Below are 23372 nucleotides of genomic sequence, written 5' to 3'. Positions count from 1 at the left end.
TGCAGGGGATCTGCCGTTTGGCAGGATAAAACCAACACCATGATATGACTTACCAGGTGCTTGGTAATCTGGGTCCTACTGCTTCTTCAGCCCCATCTCTCCATATCCAATGAGTCTTCAGAACAAACAAACAAAAGAGCCTTCCAAAAAGGGAACCCACCTACACTGTTGCTGGGAATGTAAATCGGTGCAGCCACTATGGAGAGCAGTCTGAGTTTCCTTAAAAAACTAAAAATAGAGTTACCATGTGATCCAGCAAGGGTTTCCCAGGTGGCCCTAGAGGTGAAGAACCCGGCTGCCAATGCCCGAGACATAAGAGACATGGTTCAATCCCCGGGTTGTGAAGAATTCCTAAAGGGGGGAGGGCATGCAACCCACTCCAGTATCCTTGCCTGGAGAACCCCACGGACAGAGGAGCCTGTGGGCTACAGTCCCCGGGTCGTGAAGAACTGGACACGACTGAGCACTCACACGTGCTGGTATAATTGAGTCACTTTGTTGTACACCAGATGCGAGTACAACACTGTAAATCAACTATACTTACATTAAAACAAAAAATAAAAGAGAGAGCCTCCTGCAGACTCTGTCCCTCAGCCCTGGGCCTCTGCTGTGCTGTTGACTGGAGTCTCTCCCTCTCCCACCCACTCTTGGTGTAATTATTCATTACTGTTTGCCTCCTCTAATACATCGCAAGTCCTACGGGGACAGAGTTATGCCTTTGTTGGTGGTGGTTGTGTTCTGGTGCATGCTGAGTCGTGTCCGATACTTTGAGTCTCCATAGACTGTAGTCCACCAGGCTCCTCTGTCCTTGGGATTTCTCAGGCAAGAATACTGCAATGGCTTGCCATTTCCTTTCTCCAGGGGATCTTCCCAACCCAGGGAGCAAACCTGCGTCTCCTGCGTACCCTGCCTTGCAGGCGGGTTCTGTACCACTGAGCCACGGAGAAAGTCCCAGTGTCTATCCAGCTATTGCTTTCTTTCTCTGTTTGCCTGAATTCTTGCCTTTCCTGGTTTGTGAATCTTTCTCTTTCTCCGGTTTGTGGATCTTCTCCATCAATCAACCAGTCTCTCTCTCTCTTTCGATCATATTTTTCTCTGCTTCTTTTTGTAAAGTTAACATTCAAGCTGGATGACTTCGGGTAAATTATTCAACTTCTCTGTGTTTCCCTTACATAACTATAAATTGGAGATACTAATAATATTTCACAGGGTTTAGTGTTAAAATCAAAGAAAACCATACGTATAAAAAATGGAATGGTTCTTACCACGTATGAACTTATGCTGCCATTGCTGCTGTTGAGATATAAACCTCCAGGCAGGCCTGCCCCAACCCGGGTCTGCAGCCCTCCCAGAGAAGCAATCAGCAGAGTTAGCGAACACCTCTGCACGATTCCAAACTCTCCAGAGACCTGGTGCGGGTCAGAGGTTTAATCTGGTGGGGGCCCGAGGCGTAGAGATAAAGTACAGGACTGTATTACCTGCTATAGGCTGGATTGTGTCTCCACCCAAATTCTCACGTAGAAGCCCTAACCCCCAGATTCGACTGCATTTGGAGGTGGGGCCTTTGAGGTAATTAAGGTTAAATGAGGTTCCCGGACATTCTGCGTGAAGTTGGACTCCAGCAGAATTGCTGCTCTTATAGAAACAGGTGGGCGTCGGGGGCGGACAGGCCGGGTGAGGATGCCCAAAGTGGGTGCTGCCTGCAAGCCTGAAAGCTAGAGGCCTCGGGGGAGACAAACCTGTGGACGCCTTCCTGTCAGACGTGTAGCCTTCAGAACGGTGAGAGAGAAATCTCTGTTGTTTAAGCCCTCTAGTAGGTGGTATCTTGTGTGGTGTGTGTGCGCTAGTCACTCAGTCGCATCTAACTCTCTGCGACCCCATGGACCATACAGTCCCTGGAATTCCTCAGGCCAGAATACTGGAGTGGGTAGCCATTCCCTTCTCCAGGGGCTCTTCCTGACCCAGGGATCGAACCCCAGTCTCCCGGTCTCCCGCACTGCAGGCGGATTCTTTACAGTCTGAGCCACCAGGGAAGCCCATCTAGTAGAGTAACTCTAGCAAAGTAACTCATTACTCAGAGACAGTTGATAGCCTTTGTTTTTGCTTTGAGAGAGTGAATCTTATGACTTAGGCAGAAAAAGAAGCACCTTTTCTTTTAAATTTAGTGCCTGGAACAGGGTAAGTGAGCTCTAAGTGGTCATAATTGTTTATTTCTTTTTTTTTTTTAATGTGGACCATTCTTAAAGTCTTTATTGAATTTGTTACAAGATTGCCTCTGTTGTTTATGCTCTGGTTTTTTGGTTGGTGAGATCTTGGCTCAGAAGTAAAGAATCCACCTGCCAATGAGGGAGATGCAGGTTTAATCCTTGGGTCAGGAAGATCCCCTGGAGGAGGGTGTGGCAACCCACTCCAGTATTCTTGTCTGGAGAATCCCATGGACAGAGGAGCCTGGTGGGCTGCAGTCCATGGGGTCGCAGAGAGTCTGAGCTGACTGAACAACTGAGCACAGGCATGTGTGAGATCTTAGGGCCACGGCCAGGGGTTGACCCCACACCCTTGGCGCTGAAGTCGACCCCCAGGCCGCCTGGGAGGGCTCACAGCTGTTTCTCATCTGTCAGCACTGTCGCTGCTGTTTCTGGTGGTCATGTTTCTGAAACACTCATTGATGAGAAGAGGAACCCAGACCACATTACAGCCCCCCAGAAGGTACAGAGACTGCCCCCCTCCCACAAGGGGCAAAAATAACTTTCATGTTTTTTATATACAAGATTTTTTTAGGCACGGTTGAGAAACAACAGTATTAGTTTCACGTGTAAAACCATGATTTGACATTTGTGTATTTTGTGAAATGACAACCACAATGCAGTGCAGCGCTCAGGTTGCTTCAGTGTCTGACTTCGTGACCCCATGGACTGTAGCCCGCCAGGCTCCTCTGTCCATGGGATTTCCCAGGCAAGAATATGGAGTGGGTTGCCATGCCCTCTTCCAGGGGATCTTCCTGACCCAGGGATCAAACCCACGTCTCCTGCGTCTCCTACATTGCAGGGGGATTCTTTGCTGCTGAGCCACTGAGGCTCAGACGAAAATACGTCTTAGTGCCACTCATCACACAGAGCTAGAATTGTTTTCCTGGGATGAGGATTTTCAGAATTTACTCTTGGCAACTTTCAAATATGCAGCACAGTGTTAGTAACTGTGGTCACCAGGCTGTCCCTTATACTCATGACATTAGTATCTGAAAGTTTCTGCCTTTCGACCTGCACAGGTCTTGCCTGTTTCCCCGGCTCCCTGTCTCTGGCACCCACCAATCTGTTCTCTGCTTCTGTGAGCTTTGTTGTTGTCGTCATTTTCCTAAAGATTTCGCGCGTAAGTGAGCCCATACGGCGTTTCTCTTTTCTCTGTCGTATTTCGCTTGGCATAATGCCCTTGAGGTCCATCCATGTCGCTTCAAATGGGCACTAGTTTGTTCTTTTTCACGGCTGAAAAGTGTCCATTGTAGATATGTTCACATTTTCTTTATCTAGTCATCTGTTGGTGGACACTTAGGTAGCTTCCATATCTTGACTATTGTAAGTAATGCTGCAATAATATGAAGGCGCCTGTATCTTCTCATATTAATGTTTTCGCTTTCTTTGGGAAAATACCCAGATGTGGAATTTCCGGATCATATGGTAGTTTAATCGTTAGTATCACATCTTATGTGAAAAAATTATCTTATCACAACAGAATTGAAATTCATTCCCTGCCTTGTAAATATGTTCCTGTTATAAAAGGTTAACTTCAGCCTTGTAAAATTCTGACTTAGTGAACTTTCCTCTTTAATGTTTATGAATTTCCTAAGTTTCTACAACAAAGCATTTCATTGTCTTTTTACCATTAGAAAAAGAGTATACCAAAAGTATTTTTTTAAAGGAAAAAGACTGCAATTTTCTTTCATGTGATTTTTGAAAAATCAGAGTTGAAAAAATTCCATTTGGCATTGAGAAGAGTTCATATGATGCTGCTTCTCTTGAACAAAGCCGCAAACTTCATTTTCAATGTATTGTTTACCTTTGGACAGAAGATTGCCAAAGAACAGTGGGGAGGGCAGATGTACTTTACATGCAGTTAGCCTCATAAAAGCCAACTTATTCTTTGCCATCTGTTACCGACAACACCTGCTTGATGGGTGTAACAAAAGAAGTAGTCAGGGGCAGAGAACTACAGTTACACACTTGAAAGTCAAGGTTGCTTCTTGGAGCTCATCAGATAGCAGTGGATTTTTTTCTTCTTAATAATAAATACACACGGTTCATGAATTTGAAATACTTTACAGCAAAAACTTTTTCAGAAAAAAAATTTAAAAATAAAATTAAAGCCATTTGAGAAAAGAAACCAACTTTTGTGGACTCCAGTTTTCATCTCCAAGCCCTTGCAGGTCACTGATTTGTTTGATCAGTTTCAAGTGTATTCTCACAGAATTTCTTCAGGCAAATATAAGTGCATATGACCTCATGCATATTTTAAGCTGTGGATCCCCTAAAGAACATGATATCTAGTGGGAATGATTTCTTTCAGAGTTTTTTTCCCTTTTGGGAATAAGGAAAAAAACCCATTGTGGTTAATGTTTATATGGCTCTACTGTTCTAACAATAGAAGAGATTGCCCAGCCTAGTAAAGAGAGCTGGGCTAGGCATCAGGAAATGTGCCATCAGTTTAAACTATAACTCTGACTGCAGTTCTCTCCTTCAGCTGAGAAGGAGACTGTGAATCTGCATGCAGGGAAAATGGAAACATGGATAACGTGGATGTATCATTGCCTTGAAATGTACAAGCTCCTGGGCAAAAAGAAGGTATTAATGATTGCCTGCATAAGGACCATAACATCTTCTAACTTTCCTTTGATGGATGAAGAGCCTTACATTGTACCTCAAAACTATAAACTAGATTTGCAAAGCAGAATACTGCTAGCAAGACACTGCTATCAAATATAATCTTTTTTTTTTTTTAAAGTATTTTTGGCTGTGCTGGGTCTTTACTGCTATGAGGGCTTTTCTCTAGTTGTGGTGAGTAGGGGCTACTCCTCCACGGCATGTAGGATCCCCCTGAATCAAGGATCAAACCTGTGTCTCCTGCATTGGCAGGAGGATTCTTTGCCACTGAGCCACCAGGGAAGCCTCAGATATAATCTTGACAATGAATTCATCAACCCAAACTTCTTTATTATTTGCAAATATCACTACCACTCAGTTCAGTTCAGTCACTCAGTCATGTCTGACTCGTTGCAACACCTGGACTGCAGCACGCCAGGCTTCCCTGTCTATCACCAACTCCCTGAGCTTACTCAAACTCATGTCCATCGAGTTGGTGATGCCATCCAACCATCTCATCCTCTGTCATCCCCTTCTCCTCCCACCTTCAATCTTGCCCACCATCAAGGTCTTTTCAAATGAGTCAGTTCTTTGCATCAGGTGGCCAAACTATTGGAGCTACAGCATCAGTCCTTCCAACGAACATTCAGGACTGATTTCCTTTAGGATAGAAAGGCTAATCACTATCATTAGCCAAAGTGTATTGAACTTCAGTGCTTTCTACCACACACAGCTGGACATCTTACTGGGAGACCTCTCTGGACATATAGAATGTCTGAAAAGGCAGCCAGTAGCCAGCCATAGAAGAGCTCTGTGGGCAATTGCTAAGGAAGTGATGAAGATGTCTTCTTTCTTTCAGTACAGCTAAGGAGTAAGTCAAGGGTGTATATTGTCACCCTGCTTATTTAACTTCTATGCAGAGTACATCATGAGAAACGCTGGGCTGGAAGAAGCACAAGCTGGAATCAAGATTGCTGGGAGAAATATCAATAACCTCAGATATGCAGATGACACCACCCTTATGGCAGAAAGTGAAGAGGAACTAAAGAGCCTCTTGATGAGAGTGAAAGTGGAGAGTGAAAAAGTTGGCTTAAAGCTCAACATTCAGAAAACAAAGATTATGGCATCTGGTCCCATTACTTCATGGGAAATAGATGGGGAAACAGTGGAAACAGTGGCTGACTTTATTTTTGGGGGCTCCAAAATCACTGCAGATGGTGACTGCAGCCATGAAATTAAAAGACGCTTTCTCCTTGGAAGGAAAGTTATGACCAACCTAGATAGCATATTCAAAAGGAGAGACATTACTTTGCCAACAAAGATCCGTCTAGTCAAGGCTAGCTATGGTTTTTCAAGTAGTCATGTATGGATGTGAAAGTTGGACTGTGAAGAAAGCTGAGTGCTGGAGAATTGATGCTTTTGAACTGTGGTGTTGGAGAAGACTCTTGAGAGTCCCTTGGACTGCAAGGAGATCCAACCAGTCCATTCTAAAGGAGATCAGCCCTGGGATTTCTTTGGAAGGAATGATGCTAAAGCTGAAACTCCAGTACTTTGGCCACCTCATGCGAAGAGTTGACTCATCGGAAAAGACTCTGATGCTGGGAGGGATTGGGGGCAGGAGGAGAAGGGGACGACAGAGGATGAGATGGCTGGATGGCATCACTGACTCGATGGACGTGAGTCTGAGTGAACTCCGGGAGTTGGTGATGGACAGGGAGGCCTGGCGTGGTGCGATTCATGGGGTCGCAAAGAGTTGGACACGACTGAGGGACTGAACTGAACTGAAGGTCGCTAGTTTAACTGAGCAGGATTTCACAGCATGGTTCTACATAAATCAGTATTCTATAGGCTGCATTTTAAAAACCCTGTCCGGTATCTTTAGTCAGTCTAATCTATGGAAAGCATTTGCCTCATTTGTTTTATCTATATTTTACATAACATATATGCTACATGTTATACATATTTTTCTGAACATTTAAAACAAAGCTGTAGACATCACAGCCTTTAATCCTGAAAGATTAAATGTGTTTACTTCCTAAGAATGTACATTATCATAGTACAATTACCAAAATCAGAATTTTAACATTGGCACAATGCAGTTGTCGTTTGCGAATCTCATCCTAATCGCACCAATCGTATTGGAAATGTGCTCGACAGCAGTTTTAGTTTTTTCTTTAGCGTGGAGTCCAGTGCAGGGTCATTAAATGCATTTGGTTTCCTTCAGAACGCAATAGTTCCTCTGCTTTTGTCTCTCCCAGGATTGGCATCTTTGAAGAACACAGTCGTTTTGTATGAAAAGGGCAGGATGAATGAGAAGGATGAAATCACTGGTAGCGAGGGGGTGGAGGAAGAGAAAGAAAGGCAAACAGTGGCAAAGGCGCTGAAGAAAAGCCTTTGAATGAGATTGATTTGCAAATGAGCATGTGATAATATGCATATCTAAATAATTGTTTACATCAAAATAGTAGTCCTGGAAGGTCTGCATTTATGATGCATGTGCTCAAAATCTGAATGTATTGAACTCTTACTGCAGGATGTGTGCTGGGCCCTTTACACATGCAAATTAGAAGTCAGTTAAAATGCCTTGCACTTTGAGATGCAAATAATATTCGCTGGAACTCTGTAACACTCGCTGCAGGGAAGGGGTGGCGCAGTTTCCCCAACCACCTCTAGCGGCACCTCGGCCGCAGGGCTCAATTTCTTCCGGTGATCACCCCACCGTGACTCCCTTGGTGAGAAGATACCTTAACGCTGCAGGGAGTTCCCTGGTGGCCTCGAGGTTAGGATTCTCTGCCCTCACCTCCAGGCTTCCCTGGTGGCTCGAAGTAAAGATTCCTCCTGTCAATGCAGGAGATGCCGGTTCATTCCCCGGTTGGGAAAATCCCCTGGAGGAGAAAATGGCAAACCACTCTCTAGGTTTTCTTGCTTGGGAAATCCCTTGGACAGAGGAGCTTGGCAGGCTGCAGTCGGAGATGACGCATGCTCTCACCCTCTAGGGCCCAGGTTTGATCTCTGGTTGGGGAGCTGGAATTCTGCAGGCCATGCAGTGCGGTCCAGAAGAGTACCACTCCAGTAAACTGGGGGTTGGAACACGTTCTGTCGACAATGGACTGGGTTTTGTTTCCCTCTATTCCATATTAACTGCAATGAACATCCCTTTGGATAAACTGTAAAATATATCATGTGCACTCGTGCTAAGTTGCTTCAGTCCTCTCTGACTCTTTGCGACCTTATGAACTGTAGCCCACCAGACTCCTCTGTCCATGGGATTCTCCAGGCAAGAATCCTGGAGTAGGTCACTATGCCCTCCTCCAGGGGATCTTCCTGGCCCAGGGATGAAATCTGTGTCTCTTGCATGTCCTGTATTGTCCAGCCGTTTTTATCACTACCCCCACCTGGGAAGCATAATTGCCCGGAAGTGAAATCCCTCATGAAAAGCAGTGAGCCATTTTCAAAGCTTTGGACATAGATACTGCCAAACTGATTTCCAAAATATTGTAGCAAAACACACCCCAGCAAGCAGAGATTTCCTTTTCCTCAGCATCAGTACTGATACCAGAGATAAATTTTTCTAACCTGGTAAGTGAAAAAATAACATCTCGATGTTTTACTTTGTGCTGAATTGCTTTTGATGAAAGATAAATATGGATGGATAGGTAGGTAGATAACTAAATTTTAAACTAAAAAGATGAACAATCTCCACAATTGAGATCGATTAAAAAAAGAATATGCCACAGAGTCAAAATATAAATAAAAATAAAGCCCCAAAGGAGAGTTTCAACAGTGCTGTGAGCAGTAACAGAATTACTGGAATGCTCTTCAAGAATGGTTTAAGATAAATAGCTTTTCATGTCTACATCTTAAGGAAAAATAGAAAACATGTGTTTTCTCTGGATTAGTTTCAGTTGTAAATAATACACGCAATACAGCTGGCACCTAACAGGAGATCAGCATGGGATTACGTACTTTTAAAAAGTTACATTATTTTAAAGACACACCTCAAGGGTATCTGATGTATTAGCAAACATGGAGAGTACAATAAAGGTTGAATTCAGGAAGCGAGAGTCTTGAAACATACTCATAATCCTCTGACTCCCACAAGGCTGAGCAAGCTTACTCCTCCTGTGTGGAATCACAGAATCTATTTATGCTGCGACAAGATTTCCCATGAGATGTTTACCAAAGTAGCCACAGTGTTCAACCCAGTTGATCCAGTTGACTGCACACATATCACATCTAGATCCACCTAGGAAAAATCTGGAAAATCATACAATAGTCCACAAGGATCATACCAACTGTCTGAAGCTACATTTGGCAGAACAGATCACGGGGAAAGATAAGGCAGGACGGACTTACAAGGAGACACACTTAGCGAAAATGCTTCCCAGGTGGCTCAGAGACACAGAACCTATCTGCCAGTGCAGGAGACGGGGGTTCAACCCCTGGATTGGGAAGACCCCCCTGGAGAAGGAAATGGCAATCCACTCCAGTATTCTTGCCTGGAGAATCCCTTGGACAGAGGAGCCTGGTGGACTGCAGTCCATGAGGCCCGCAAAAGAATCGGACACCACTTAGTGACTAAATAACAACAACAATACTTACTGAAGCAAATTAGTACGTATGTAAAATGTTAGTTCTATAAATGTGTCTCAGTTCAGTTCAGTTCAGTTAAGTCGTTCAGTCGTGTCCAACTCTTTGCGACCCCATGAATCGCACCACGCCAGGCCTCCCTGTCCATCACCAGCTCCTGGAGTTCACCCAGACTCACGTCCATCAAGTCAGTGATGCCATCCAGCCATCTCATCCTCTGTCATCCCCTTCTCCTCCTGCCCCCAATCCCTCCCAGCATCAGAGTCTTTTCCAATGAGTCAACTCTTCGCATGAGGTGGCCAAAGTACTGGAGTTTCAGCTTTAGCATCATTCCTTCCAAAGAAATCCCAGGGCTGATCTCCTTCAGAATGGACTGGTTGGATCTCTTTGCAGTCCAAGGGACTCTCAAGAGTATTCTCCAACACCACAGTTCAAAAGCATCAATTCTTCTGCGCTCAGCCTTCTTCACAGTCCAACTCTCACATCCATACATGACCACAGGAAAAACCATAGCCTTGACTAGACAAACCTTTGTTGGCAAAGTAATGTCTCTGCTTTTGAATATGCTATCTAGGTTGGTCATAACTTTCCTTCCAAGGAGTAAGTGTCTTTTAATTTCATGGCTGCAGTCACCATCTGCAGTGATTTTGGAGCCCAGAAAAAGAAAGTCTGACACTGTTTCCACTGTTTCCCCATCTACTTCCCATGAAGTGATGGGACCGGATGCCATGACCTTCGTTTTCTGAATGTTGAGCTTTAAGCCAACTTTTTCACTCTCCTCTTTCACTTTCATCAAGAGGCTTTAGAGTTCCTCTTCACTTTCTGCCATAAGGGTGGTGTCATCTGCATATCTGAGGTCATTGATATTTCTCCCGGCAATCTTGATTCCAGCTTGTGTTTCTTCTAGTCCAGCGTTTCTCATGATGTACTCTGCATAGAAGTTAAATAAGCAGGGTGACAATATACAGCCTTGACGAACTCCTTTTCCTATTTGGAACCAGTCTGTTGTTCCATGTCCAGTTCTAAGTGTTGCTTCCTGACCTGCATACAAATTTCTCAAGAGGCAGATCAGGTGGTCTGGTATTCCCATCTCTTGAAGAATTTTCCACAGTTTATTGTGATCCACACAGTCAAAGGCTTTGGCATAGTCAATAAAGCAGAAATAGATGCTTTTCTGGAACGCTCTTGCTATTTCGATGATCCAGCGGATGTTGGCAATTTGATCTCTGGTTCCTCTGCCTTTTCTAAAACCAGCTTGAACATCAGGAAGTTCACAGTTCACATATTGCTGAAGCCTGGCTTGGAGAATTTTGAGCATTACTTTACTAGTGTGTGAGATGAGTGCAATTGTGCGGTAGTTTGAGCATTCTTTGGCATTGCCTTTCTTTGGGATTGGAATGAAAACTGACCTTTTCCTGAGGCGATTTTAAATTTAAGAAATTGTTTTACACCCAACTGCAGTTTTGACTTTTCATTTTGAAATAATGATAGGATCACAAGAAGTTGCAGGAGGAAAAAAAATGCAGGGAAAGTCAGCTGTATCCGGTGCCCAGCCTTCTCTGTGGTAAAATCTATGGTACAGCATCAGGTCTTCCCCGACGGTCCAGTGGTTCAGACTCTGAGCTTCCACTGTGGGTGACGTGGGTTTGATCCTGGTGGGGAAACTAAGATTCCCCATGGCTCACAGAGCAGCTTAGCAAAAAAAAAAAAAAAAGAAGAAGAAGAAGGAATGTTGTAGGATAGTATCAAAGCCAGGAAACTGATGCTGAGAAGATCCAAGGAGCTTATTCAGATTTCACTAATTTTACGAGCACTCATGTGTCTAGGTTAGTGGTATAGAACCCGCCTGCCAATGCAGGAGATGTAAGAGATGCGGGTTCGATCCCTGGGTCAGGAAGATCCCTGGAGAAGAAGATGGCAACCTACTCCAGTATTCTTGCCTGGAGAATCCCTATGGACAGAGGAGCCTGGCGGGCTACAGTCCATGGGGTCGCACATAGTGGGGCATGACTGAAGCGACTGAGCACGCACACACATGTATGTTGTGTATGTGTGTGTGTGGGAGGCATCCGATGCAGTTTTATCACGTGTGCCATCACGTAACCAGCAGCATAATTAAGACACTGAGCTGTTTCATCACCCCAGGCGACCTTGTGTTGCCTTTTCCTATCTCCCCAACTCCCACCCTCGGCCCTGGCAATCGCTAGTCGGTTTTCCCTACCTGTAAGTTTGTTATTTCAGGAATGTTACATAACTGAAACCATCCAATATGGAACCTTTGTGATTGGCTTCTTTCTGCTTGAGGTCCATCCAGGTTGCGGTGAGTCAGGAGTTCATTCCCTGTTATTGCTGGAGAGTGTTCCATGACACGGATGTACTACAGGTTGTTTAACCGGTCATCTATTGAACATCGGAGTTTTTTCCAGTTTGAGGTTATTGTCAATAAAGCTGCTGTGAACATTTGCTTACAGGTTTTGCATGAACGTAAGGTTTTGTTTCTCGGAGTAAATGCCAAAGAGTGCAGTTGCTGAATCATATGGTAAATGCTTGTTTCATTTTTTAAGAAACTGAAAAACTGTTTTCTAGACAGGCTGCAGCATTTATATTCCCACTAGCAATGTACGAGAGGCCCAGTGATTCATATCCTTGCCAGCATTTTGTGTTATCACAAATGTTTTACTCATTCTGGTAGGTGTGTTCGGGTATCTCGTGATGGCTTTCATTTGCATTTCCATCATGGCTAAAGATGCTGAACATTTCTTTGCGTGCTTTGTCATTTGCATATGCTTTGCAATGAAATGTCTGTTAATCTTTCTTTTTCTAAATTGAAGTATAGTTGATTTACAGTATCAGTTTCAGGTAGGCAACAGTGATTCAGTATTTTTATAGCGTGTACTCCCTTTAAAATTGTTATAAAATATTGGCGATATCCCCTGCTCTGTACACTATATCCTTTTACCTTATTTTATGCAGAGTAGTTTATACCTCTCTGTCTCTCTTTTTTAACCTGCAGACTAGCCAGTTGCTTGGTTTGATTTTATATATACTTACATATTTGACCATGCGGCGTGCAGAAGTCTTAGTTTCTAAGAGGGAACTAAGACGCCCTTCTGTGGGAGCAGGGACTGCCGGGGGAATCCGGAGGGAGCCTCCTGATCGCCTGCACCGGCTTTGCCCCTCTTCTCTTCCCTCCGCCCACCAGATTGTTCTTTATACCTATGAGTCTCTTTCTGTTCTGTTTGTTTATTGACTCTGTTTTTTAGTTCCGCTTGTATCATAACTTACAGAATTTATCTTTCTCTGTCTGACATTTCTCCAAGCATAATATCCTGAAGGTCCATTGATGTTGTTACCAATGGCAAAATTTCATTCTTTTTAGGGCTAAGTAATATTCCACTGGCTATATGTACCACATCTTCCTTATCTATTTATTTGCTGATGGACACCTATGTTGAATACATATAGTGGCTATTATTAGTAATGGATAAAAAACAACAACGAGGCTGCTGTGAGCATTGCGGGGCCTGCATCTTTTTGAACTAGTGTTTTTGTTGTCTTTGGCCGCACGCCCGAGAGTGGGACTGCTGGATCCTGTGGCCGTTCTAGTTTTAGTTTTTTGTGGAATCTCCATTTCGTATTCCATAGTGGCTGCACCAACTTACATTCCTGCCAACAGAGTGCTAGGGTCCCCTTTTTCCAACATCCTCTCCAACATTCGTTATTTCTAGACTTTTCAGTGACAGCTGTTCTGACAGGTGTGAGGTGATGTCTCATTGTGGTTTTCGTTTGCGTTTCTCTGATTAGCAACATTGACCGTCTTTGCATGTGCGCTTAGCCATCTGCACACCTTCTTTAGAAAAATGTCGAATTCAGGTCTCCTGCCCATTTTTTTAAGTCAAGTTGTTTGCCTTTATTAAAACCGAGTTGTATAAGCTGCTTGTATATCAACGCTTTATCAGTCGTATAATTTGCAAGTATTTTCTCCCATTCAATAGGCTTCCCTTTTGTTTTGTCAAAGATGATCCTGAGCTTATTTCATGCAAAATGGAATTTTTGTGGCATCTCAGTGACTATTGGTGGCTTCCTAGATCATAGTGTTTGACCAGGATTCAGAGGTTAGCTCTGGGCTCAGAACAGAGTGCTGTTTGCCCACGCTCAGAAGGGGGACTGGCAACATTAGACAAGCAACCGCCTGTCCCTCAGCTGGGGTGATCCTCTCATTACACCGACGAGGAACCAGGGGCCCCTGGAGTGTGACAGAGTGAGCGGCTGGGCAGTGCACACTCTTGGCTTGCAGGATCTCAGTTCCCCAACCAGGGACTGAACCCAGGCCTCAGGCAGTAAAAGTGCCAAGTCCTAAGCACTGGACTGCCAGGGAATTGGCTGAATTTTTTAAATGATCGTCAACATGAAACATTTTATGCCTTCACTATTTTCATGATTAAGTTCACTGAAGTAAAAGAAATGGAGTGATACACTGTCAGTCGCCCCGAGAAGTGTCCCAGCCTTTCAACTTGTGTTTTTTTTTTTCCTCAGGGAGACCTTTTTTCCCTAGATTTGGGCCAGGCCTCCGATACTGTGGTTCCCTCTTCTTCCTTGTGGGTTCAGGGAGGAGAGAAAGGCTTATCTGCTTCCTTTCCTACCCCACACCCACCAAGATGCTCCTTGTTCTTTTATCTAAGTCCACAAGTCAACCTTTTTCTTTATCACTTACCCTGGTAGAAGAAGCTGCCCACACCACTCACCCTGGGCCAAACAGGGACAGAGCCTCCACCCCAATCCTACGTAGTCAAAGGTCCCTGAAGAAACCTGAAGCAACTTCTAAAGTAGTGCAATTGTGTTTAAAATGCCCAAGGAGCATGCACTCTTTAAATAGTGCATAGAGTCATATATAACTTTTTTTTTAATTTCTTCATTTGTTTGGTAACTTTTGGTTTTTCATCTGCTGGGTTTCTCTAAAGAACACAACAGTGTTTAGGCACAGGCCACTTTCGTGGTTATCTTGGTGTCTACATTACTCTCCATGTTTTCAAGTGCTTATAACTTCAATCATTCCACCGTGGCTCAGGAACCCCTGAAACACTGGATCAGGGCAATACATTGGAATTATGCAAGGGCAGCAGAAAGAACTGATCTTCTTGCCAATAGCTGAGCCAAGTAAAGAATATGAGTCGAGGGTAGGTGACAGGAAGATTATTATTTTTGACTGAGATGTTGTCAAGAACGAAAATGAGGATGTCAGACTCCAGGGGATGGATGGTCCTCTCTGGTTTACACACACACACACACACACACACACAGAGCTGGGCTCAGTGACACCATATAACAGTAATAGACTTGAGCACAGGCACAGTTGCACTGGGCTGCCATGGCTGGTGGGCCTCCCCAGGAACAACAGTCAACCTCCACCCACCTGAGTGTGGGGAGGGGCTTGTGTCCACCTGTGGTCAACCTAGGTGTTGACGGACAAAATGAGGTTCAGGTGTGATTCCTAAAAATTCCATTTGCAAACTTCTTGAGGGTGAAGGGTTGAACTAAGTGGAATTATGGAAGCAATTGTCTGCATTTAATCGTCTTCAGTAATCGTCTCCTGTGGTCACGCATCAGTTCATTCATCTATTCAGCAGGTGTATCCCATGCACGTCTTTGTACCATTGCTGTTGTGAGCACTGGCTTTATAAGGATGAATGGGACAAACTGGGCCCCAGGCCACCAAAAGCTTACAGTCTAGAGAGTGGCTGACCGATAGAAATGCCATGAAATCCACATGCAAGGCAAATACGTAATTTTGAATGTTCTAGTAAGTACAGTTTTAAAAAGCGAAAAGAAAAAGGAAAAATTGATAATAATATTTTGTTGAGATTAATAAGGAGATATTTTCTTTTCCTTCTCTTACACAATGTCTTCGGTATCTTACACTATGTCTTAGGCATCTTACACTATGTCTTCGGTATCTTTCTTACACTATGTCTTAGGCATCTTACACTATGTCTTAGGTATCTTTCTTACACTATGTCTTAGGCATCTTACACTATGTCTTAGGTATCTTTCTTACACTATGTCTTAGGCATCTTTCTTACACTATGTCTTAGGCATCTTACACTATGTCTTCGGTATCTGTGGCACATATTCCAGCTGTGGCATGACTCAGTTTGGACCTGGCAGGTTTCTAGTTTTCAGTAGCTACGCACAGCTCGTGGCTACTATCTGAGATAGTGCGGCTCCAGGAAACACAGTTCTAGGTGCCACACTTTACACAGTGTTCAGAGACTCATTTATTTTTTAAAAGATGTTTTATATACATATCTGCAGGAGAATGGATAAACAAATTGTAGTATATATGTCATATATATTACATATGTTTAGTTGCTAAGTCGTGTCCAACTCTTGGTGACCCCATGGACTATATCCTGTCAAGCTTCTCTGTTTATGGGATTTTCCAGGCAAGAATACTGAAGTGGGTTGCCTTTTCCTTCTCAAGGCAGTGAAAATGAATGAAACAGAGCTACACCTATCAAGCCAATGGATGACTCAATGTTGAACAGGAAGTTGCAGTAGAATACAGGGATGATGCTGTGAAAGTGCTGCACTCAACATGCCAGCAAATCTGGAAAACTCAGCAGTGGCCACAGGATGGAAAAGGGCAGCTTTCATTCCAATCCCAAAGAAAGGCAATGCCAAAGAATACTCAAACTACCGCACAATTGCACTCATCTCACACACTAGTAAAGTAATGCTCAAAATTCTCCAAGCCAGGCTTCAGCAATATGTGAACCGTGAACGTCCTGATATTCAAGCTGGTTTTAGAAAAGGCAGAGGAACCAGAGATCAAATCGCCAACATCCGCTGGATCATCAAAAAAGCAAGAGCGTTCCAGAAAAGCATCTATTTCTGCTTTATTGACTATGCTAAAGCCTTTGACTGTGTGGATCACAATAAACTGTGGAAAAATCTTCAAGAGATGGGAATACCAGACCACCTGATCTGCCTCTTGAGAAATTTGTATGCAAGTCAGGAAGCAACAGTTAGAACTGGACATGGAACAACAGACTGGTTCCAAATAGGAAAAGGAGTACGTCAAGGCTGTATATTGTCACCCTGCTTATTTAACTTCTATGCAGAGTACATCATGAGAAATGCTGGACTGGAAGAAACACAAGCTGGAATCAAGATTGCCGGGAGAAATATCAATCACCTCAGAGATGCAGATGACACCACCCTTATGGCAGAAAGTGAAGAGGAACTAAAGAGCCTCTTGATGAAAATGAAAGTGGAGAGTGAAAAAGTTGGCTTAAAGCTCAACATTCAGAAAACGAAGATCATGGCATCCGGTCCCATCACTTCATGGGAAATAGATGGGGAAACAGTGGAAACAGTGTCAGACTTTCTTTTTCTGGGCTCCAAAATCACTGCAGATGTTGACTGCAGCCATGAAATTAAAACACTCTTACTCCTTGGAAGGAAAGTTATGACCAACCTAGATAGCATATTGAAAAGCAGAGACATTACTTTGCCAACAAGTTTCGTCTAGTCAAGGCTATGGTTTTTCCTATGGTCATGTATGGATGTGAGAGTTGGACTGTGAAGAAGGCTGAGCAAAGGAGAATTGATGCTTTTGAACTGTGGTGTTGGAGAAGACTCTTGAGAGTCCCTTGGACTGCAAGGAGATCCAACCAGTCCATTCTAAAGGAGATCAGCCCTGGGATTTCTTTGGAAGGAATGATGCTAAAGCTGAAACTCCAGTACTTTGGCCACCTCATGTGAAGAGTTGACTCACTGGAAAAGACTCTGATGCTGGGAGGGATTGGGGGCAGGAGGAGAAGGGGATGACAGAGGATGAGATGGCTGGATGGCATCACTGACTCGATGGACCTGAGTCTCAGTGGACTCCAGGAGTTGGTGATGGATAGGGAGGCCTGGCGTGGTGCGATTCATGGGGTCGCAAAGAGTCGGACACGACTGAGTGACTGATCTGATCTGATCTGATCTGATTACTCTATTTATAAAATGATTCAAATGTACAATATTAAGTAACATACTGTTTAGAAGTATATGTATATGTATTAAAATATAAAGAAATGCCTGGGAATGGTTAGTTCCAAATTAAGGATAAGCCAAATTCAAAAAGAAAGAAAGGAATACATAGAAGGCTCCTATAGTGGTTCAGTCACTCAGTCGAGTCCAGCTCTTTGTGACCCCATGGACTGCAGCATGCCAGGCCTCCCTGTCCATCACCAACTCCCAGAGTTTATTCAAACTCATATGCATTGAGTTGGTGATGCTATCCAACCATCTCATCCTCTGTCATCCCCTTCTCCTCCTGCCTTCAATCTTTCCCAGTTCAGGGTCTTTTCCAATGAGTCAGCTCTTTGCATCAGGTGGTCAAAGTATTGGAGTTTCAGCTTCAGCATCAGTCCTTCCAATAAACATTCAGGACTGATCTCCTTTAGGATGGACTGGTTGGATCTCCTTGCAGTCCAAGGGACTCTCAAAAGTGTTCTCCAACTCCACAGTTCAAAAGCATCAGTTCTCCTGAGCTCAGCTTTCTTTATAGTCCAACTCTCACATCCATACATGACTACTGGAAAAATCATAGCCCTGACTAGATGGACCTTTGTTAGTAACGTTTTATTCCTTCCACTGGGTAGTGAGTGCAAGGATATTTGTTATGCCTCTCATCCTTTGCAATTGTCTTAACTATTTCATAGCTAAAATGTCCAAGGAATTAAAAATGACAACACCATGGGAATTCCTTAGAGGTCCAGCGGTTAAGACTTTGCCTTCCAACACAGGGAGTGTGGGTTCGATCCCCAGTTGGAGAGCTAAGATCCCACATGCCTTGCAGCCAAAAAACCAAAACATAAAGCAGGAGCAATATTGTAACACATTTAATAAAGACTATAAATAAGGTCCACATCAAAAAAACTTAAAAAAAAAAAAAAAAGCCAGACTTGAGCCTGCAGCTCTTTCTACCTATCAGCTAAGAAAGGAATGACACTTTCAAGAATCCTTCACTTAAGAGAGCTGGAGTAGACAGTGTTGGAAATGAATAGCTGGCATTTTCTCCAACCCTGGCCACAGGCAGCAAAGAGAGGGAGGCTAGATGGTGCTCTGAGATACAAGACAGGTCATCAAACCACCTTGTGAAGAGCCAGGTCTGATTACTCAGCCTCCGTTGTTCCCTTTCCTGCCACATGGAACATAAACTCCAACCTGATGAGGTCTTGGGCATGACACTGACCTTCAGCTGAGCCCTGATGTGAACACTGAGGGATCCCTTATGGAAAAGTCTACTGTAACCACAAGGCTTACCTGCTTTGGAACATGGTCAAATGTCACAGACTTAGACCATTCATTCTGAGATGAGAACTCAGTACCTGTGGCCATCAGCTGTGAAACATACTGGCCGAGTCTATCCTCAGATAGAGACAGATAGGATTGCCATGGTCCACCCTGATGGTTGAGGTCACTGACATGAGCTGGGTATCTGTATGTGGATCTGCATTTTATTCTATCAGTTCACGTGAGAGGAAATGAGGGCAAAAGCATTGTCACTTAAGAAATGTTTTTATTTCTTTGGATGAATTACAGTTATTTATTTCATTTTTCCAAAACATTTGAGATTACTTTCCAGCTGAACTATGAAGTGAGTAAAGTCTGATTTTTGTTTCTTCATTCATGGTTCCCTCTCCTTGCCTTATTACCTTCTTTTGATGGTGAAATCAGTTAGGATACCAGGCCATCTGCCATAAAAGAGAGGATCCAAAATAATACTGCCCTGGGTAAGACACTCATAGGTAAGAGGTTTATTTCTCTGACACAGAAAAGTCTAAGCTAGTAGGGCCTCAAATGCTTACCTAGTTACTTTGCAGTCTTCAACATGTGTTTTTTTTGTATTTGGCTACACCCCCTGGACCGAACCCACACACCCTGCACTGGAAGGGAGAGTCTTAATCACTGGACCACCAGGGAAATCCCCAACTTGCAGTTTTTTTAATCTCATGATCCAACCTAGCTACTGCTGGTCCTGCTAACTCGCCCAGTCAAAAGCATGACTTGAAAATTACACACATCACTTCTGCTCAAGCCCCATTGGCCAGAATTTAGTCCTATGCACACACTAAGAGGCAAAGGGTAAGGGGACGGTTAGTTTAAAGCACAGGACAGTCATTTGGGTTCAAAATGAAGACCCAAGTGATTTAGAAAAGGTTACATTTGTTCACTATGTGGTAAGTTGGTGATTAATTTGAGACTGTGCTCTGGAGGAGAGCTGGAAGACCTGAGTGCACTAAGAAGGTGTGACAGATTCAGTGATGACAGGAAGCAATCCTCTGGCTGGGAAGGAGAAGCCATAAGTAAAGGAGAGAAACTGGGGAGCTTACGAAAAGGGGGCTTGTGGCATTCCCTTTCTCCTTTCAACTCAGACCTTCCTGACCACTGGTAAGACTACCATGTGCAGGGGGATCCTGGGAGTCCCTGTGAAATTTACATCAGGAGTGAATTAATTATGTTGTTTAGTCAAAATGTGATACTCCTCAGTTCAAATTGTACACTCTAAGCAAAGTCAAAAGTTCTTACCTTGGCCACAAAGCCCATTGTTCATCTGGCCCCCACCTGGATCCTCCATCTCCCATCACCTCATCCCGTCTTTACTGTGGCTCTCTTGGCTGTTTACTCAGGACATAGAGCATGTTTCTGCCTCAGGGACTTTGCACTTCCTGTTCTTCAGTCTAGATGGCTCTTCCCCCAATTATGTACTAGGCTGGCTCTCCCTGACTCCTTTCAAGTCTCTGCTCAAATGTCACCTCTTTCAAAAGGCAATCTCTGACCACTCTCTTTAAAATGATGCTGCTCAAAGTGGGGCAACACTCTGGAACTGGTTTTTTTTTTTGCTTTGTTTTGTTTTTACTGGTTTGTTATGAGTTAAGCACAGAAGTTTTGGGGGTCTTCCTCCAGAATGTTGACACTCTTACAACATCCAAGACTATGATCAGAGGATTTGTCTCACTATTCAGGGTTTAGAGGAGGAGTTCAGGTGTGGCTGAATTCACGTGCTGAGTCACTTATGGTTGTACCAAATGCTAGTACAACTTCATGATATCATGTGATACTTAAAGGTTAGCTTGTCAAGTGTAGGACTTCCCTGGTGGCTCAGATGGTAAAGAATACACCTGCAATGAAGGAGACCTGGGTTCGATCTCTGGGTTGGGAAGATCCCCTGGAGGAGGAAATGGCAACCCACTGCAGTATTCTTGCCTGGAGAATCCCACGGATGGAGGAGCCTGGTGGGCTACAGTCCATGGGGTCACACAGAGTCAGACACCGCTGGGTGACTAACACGTTCATTTTCACTGTCAACTGTAACTCAAAATACTAAAAAAAATTGTAGAAAATGTAAGCATGCACTTATCTTTTATATTACATAATCACTTTAAATTCTTAGTCAAGCCTCTTTTAGAGTTTAATATTTTTGGTTATACTAGGGAAGAAAGCTTTGTATTAATTTTCTCATGCTTGGACATTCTCACTCTCTAAAAATAATCTCAGTGATTTGTTACTAAATGACAAATTAAAAGGAACCTTGACAGGATATTCTGTAAATAGTTCTCTTCTAACTGGAAGTTTGATTAATTCTTGTTCTAAATAGATGAAAAATCAAGTTTGGTATATTTTTACATTTTTATTAATAGCATTCTAACAATTATTAAAACATCTTGATGTACTACATTCTATTTTTTTTAATTAATTATTTTTTAATTGACCTTGGCATGTGACATGTGGGATTCCACTTCACCAGGGACTGACCCCAAGCCCCCTAATGTGAGCATGGAGTCTTCACCACTGATCACCAGGGAAGTTTTGATGTACTACAGAAAGAAAGTTTTCATAAGATATAGGCAAATCTGGTAAAGACCATTTTGAGTTAGATTTGCAAAACTTGCATCGTTTCCTGCCTTGGGAACATGCTACGTATCAACATCAACATGTGATGGAGGCATTTGGAAGAAACTCTCATTGTTGGAGGTCTCTGGTACCCGAAACTCAGTCATTTCCAATTGCTTCAACTCCAGGTCAGAAGTGAGGGGACATTTTGTTGATGTGTGCTGATGGTTGTATATGGAATGATAATGTAGAGACTGGCTAGTAATCATAGTTACACTGTAGTAGAGAGAATCATGGTCTCCCAAAGATGTCCCCGTGTCCTAACCCTAGAACCTGTGAAGTGGACTTTGCAAATACGATGAAGTCATGGATACTGGTGTGGGCGTTACTCCAGTCTATTTCCATATTGGTAGATCCCAACCTTGGCTGCAAGATAGAATTACCTGGTGAGTGGTTGCGACTCCTGACGCATGGCCACACCCAACAATTAAATCAGTATTTTTAAAACTCGTCAGGTGATTCCAATGTGTAGTCAAGCTTGCATGACACTGGTCTGGAGCACGGCTTCTCAAACATTAACTTTCACACCATCACCTGGGGGTCTTATTAGATGCAAATTCCAATTCAGTAGGTCTGTGGCAAGCCTGAGATTCTCTGATTCTAACAAGCTCCCCGGTAAAGCTGATGCTGCTGGCCCAGGGACCACACTTTGAGTAGCAAGGTTCAAGATAATAAGTGGCACCTACATAAAGGTGCAACTCAGTTCAGTTCAGTCACTCAGTCGTGTCCGACTCTTTGAGACCCCATGAATCGCAGCATGCCAGGCCTCTCTGTCCATCTAGTGAACAATTATAAGGAAAACTGGTAAGACTTTAGAGAAAGCTCTTCAGACACATTGTTATTACATTGTGATAAAATATATAGAAATTAAAATGTATCATTTTAACCATATTTAATGTTCAGTGCAGGGCTTTCCTGGTGGCTGAATGGTAAAGAATCCACCTATCAATGCAGGAGATGTGGGTTCAATCCCTGGGTTGGGAAGATCCCCTGGAGAAGGAAATGGCAAGCCACTCCAGTATTCTTGGCTGGGAAATTCCAAAGACAGAGCAACCTGGTGGGCTTCAGTCCCCAGGTTTGCAAAAGAGTCGATACAACTGAGCAACCAAGAAGCAAAACACTGAGTGCCGTCAAGCACATTGGTTTTGCAACTATCACAACCATCCATCTTCATGTCGTTTCATCTTCCCGAGCTGAAACTCTGTACCCATTAAACACTAGTTTTCCATTCCTTCCCTCCCCTCGGCCCCTGGCAACCACCATGATGCTTTCTGTCTCTGTGGATTTGACTCTGGGAATCTCTGTAAGTTGAATCTTGCGATATTTGTCTCCTTGCCACTGGTTTATCTTACTTGATACATTGTCCTCAAGGCTAATCCATGTTGTGGAATGTGTCAGAATTTTGGTCCTGAAATTCCATTGTCTGTATCAATTTCAGTTCAGTCACTCAGTCGGATCCGGCTCTTTGCAACCCCATGTACCGCAGCTCGCCAGGCCTCCCTGTCCATCACCAATTCCCGGAGTTCACTCAAACTCATGTCCATTGAATCGGTGATGCCATCCAAGCGTCTCATCCTCTGTCGTCCCCTTCTCTTCCTGCCTTCAATCTTTCCCAGCATCAGGGTCTTTTCTAAGGAGTCAGTTCGCATCAGGTGGCCAAAGTATTGGAGTTTCAGCTTCAGCAGACATCATTTTTTTTAGTAAATCTATTTCTGTAGGAATGAATGGGATTACCGGTTCTGACTACAGAAGAGCACACCCGGGGTGCTTCAGTAAAAAGGAATCCATTAGGTCGGGCAAAGGTCATCGTCCAATATGGGCTTCCCTTTGAATATGAAAACCACCCATGGTTGGGGACCCTGGCTGACCATTCTTTTCCCAGTTAATATTAATCGGGAAATTCCTAGTTTGAAAAGGAATTATTAGTGACCTAGCTATGGTAGCGGGCTTGCACGGCAGCTCAGTGGTAAAGAATCTGCCTACCAATGC

The 23372-nt window shown here is 43.7% G+C and overlaps 1 protein-coding gene across 1 annotated transcript in view; it reads left to right on the top strand.

The window, feature by feature from the left end:
• The first annotated feature begins 1655 nt into the window (after positions 1-1655).
• ATP8B1 (ATPase phospholipid transporting 8B1) overlaps positions 1656-23372 on the top strand; it is a 151347-nt gene continuing 129630 nt past the window's right edge. Inside the window, exon 1 of the mRNA XM_027525642.1 lies at positions 1656-1779. The gene's annotated coding sequence lies outside the window, so the exon portion shown is untranslated. The remainder of the gene's footprint in view (positions 1780-23372) is intronic.

Source organism: Bos indicus x Bos taurus, chromosome 24 (assembly GCF_003369695.1).
Source record: "Bos indicus x Bos taurus breed Angus x Brahman F1 hybrid chromosome 24, Bos_hybrid_MaternalHap_v2.0, whole genome shotgun sequence".
Taxonomy (NCBI): Eukaryota; Metazoa; Chordata; class Mammalia; order Artiodactyla; family Bovidae; genus Bos; species Bos indicus x Bos taurus.
This window is presented reverse-complemented; position numbering and strand designations above follow the sequence as displayed.